This window comes from Cucurbita moschata, unplaced genomic scaffold (assembly GCF_002738365.1).
Source record: "Cucurbita moschata cultivar Rifu unplaced genomic scaffold, Cmos_1.0 Cmo_Scf00094, whole genome shotgun sequence".
Lineage (NCBI taxonomy): Eukaryota > Viridiplantae > Streptophyta > Magnoliopsida > Cucurbitales > Cucurbitaceae > Cucurbita > Cucurbita moschata.
In genome coordinates, this window is record NW_019268610.1 from 10,775 (window position 1) to 13,018 (window position 2,244).

A 2,244-nucleotide genomic window follows, 5' to 3' on the forward strand; every position below is an offset into this window, starting at 1 on the left:
ATGCTAAATGAGCTCTACCATCTAAGCTACATCCCCACAATTCTTGCATCATAAAACCCTAAATTTCCCATCATACTACATCCCCACAATTCTTGCATCATAAAACCCTAAATTTATCCCCACAATTCTTGCATCATAAAACCTAAGCTCCATCATAAATAATAGTGAAAATGAAGAAAATCTAGATTTGCAGGGTATCAATCCCCGTACCTCTCACATGCATAGCAAGTGCTCTACCATCTAAGCTATATCCCCACAGTTCTTATGTCACAAAGTCTTAAACATCTCGTCATCAGTAATAGTAAAAATGAAAAACTATCCCGGCTCATTTTGTCCTCAATAAGAAAAAATTGAAAAGAAATAATATATTTAGTAATCGATTCAATTGGAGATGCAAGGTATTGATCCCCGTATTTTCCACATGGGAAATGAATGCTCTACCATTTGAACTACATCCCTGCGATTCTTACATCAGAAAACCCTAAACGTTCATTCATCAATAATTGTGAAAATAAAAAAAGTATCTCTGCATATTATGTCATAAATAAGGAAATAATGAATAGAAATAAAATATTAATAATAAATTGTTTCTTTTGGAGATGCGAGGTATCGATCCTCGTACCTCTCGTATGCTAAGCCGTACCTCTCGCATGCTAAGCGAAGCTACATCCCCACAATTCTTGCATCACAAAACCCTAAATTTTCCATCATCAATAATAGTGAAAATGAAGAAATATCGCTACTCAACCTGTCATGAATAAGGAAAAATTGAAAAGAAATCATTTTCAATAATATATTTACTAATAGATAGTTTTATTTTGGAGATGCGTGGTATCTATCCCCGTAACTCTCGCATGCAAAGCAAGCGGTCTACCATTTGAGCTACATCCCCACGATTCTTATGTCACAAAATCCTAAACGTCTCGTCATCAATAATAGTGACATGAAAAACTATCCATGCTCATTATGTCGTAAATAAGAAAAAATTGAAAAGAAATAATATATTTAGTGATCGATTCATTTGGAGATGCAAGATATCAACCCCGTACTTTCCACATCAGAAGTGAGCGCTCTACTATCCATGCTCTAATATCTCCGCTCATTATTTCATAAGTTTAGTGATCGATTCATTTGGAGATGCAAGGTATCGATCTCCGTACTTCCCACATCGGAAGCGAGCGCTCTACCATCTGAGCTACATCCCCACGATTCTTACATTAAAAAATTCTAAACCTCCCGTCATCAGTAATTATGAAAATGAAAAATATCTCCACTCATTATTTCATAAATAAGAAAAGATGTAATAGAAATAAAATATTAATAACATAGTTTACATATGTGTCACTTGTGTTATTTTAATGTATTTATTTACTTGGTAAATGTCTTTCATACTACAATCTCTTGTAGGGGCATTTTGAGAATCGAACTTTCATACTACTAGACCAAATGCCCTTGTTATACCACTTGAAACGTATGTATGAAGCCTTAGGCCTAGGTATTAAGGTCGTATTGCAGGAAACACGTGAAGTCCTCGGATGTAGAATTTGTCTTGGAGAATAAAGCCTTGGGATGGGATGTTAAGAAAGCCTAAGAGTATTAAATGCATGATGGTAAGTATAAAATGTCGAATATGAAGTTAGGTTGATTTCGAATATGAAGTCATTGATAAGAAAAGACTTAGACATAGGGGCATTTCAAGAATTAAACTCAAAACCTCTTGCACCCCAAGTGAGAATCATACCACTAAACTAAATGCCTTTTCTTGAACACCCAATATTTTTTTAGCTTCTACTCAAAAATATTTTTCTCTTAGTAGTTGGAGGGCTATAAAACGAAAAGTTGAATTATTATAATATACAAGGGTTATCAAATAAACCAACAACCCAACAAAAGAAACAAACTAATCAATTTTGGTTGGATTGATTCGGTTCAGTTCATTAGTTTGTTTGATTTAATTTTTCTATTTTGCCTCATATGACAAGAAAATAAAGTTGTATTGAATGCACCTTAGTTTCATTTATGACAAACTCATATGAAACATAATTGCATTAATAGTACTCAGAGTTGGAGTCTATAAGCATTTAATGAACTTCAGTGCAATTCATGCTTCATTAAAGATGAGATAAACTTTAGTTAGGTAAGGCGAACTTTAAATTACTTCATGTGGAGCTTCAATTACTATATGCTAGTTACAATCTTTAGGATTGACTAATTGGACACGAATTCATGGATTTACGGAAATTT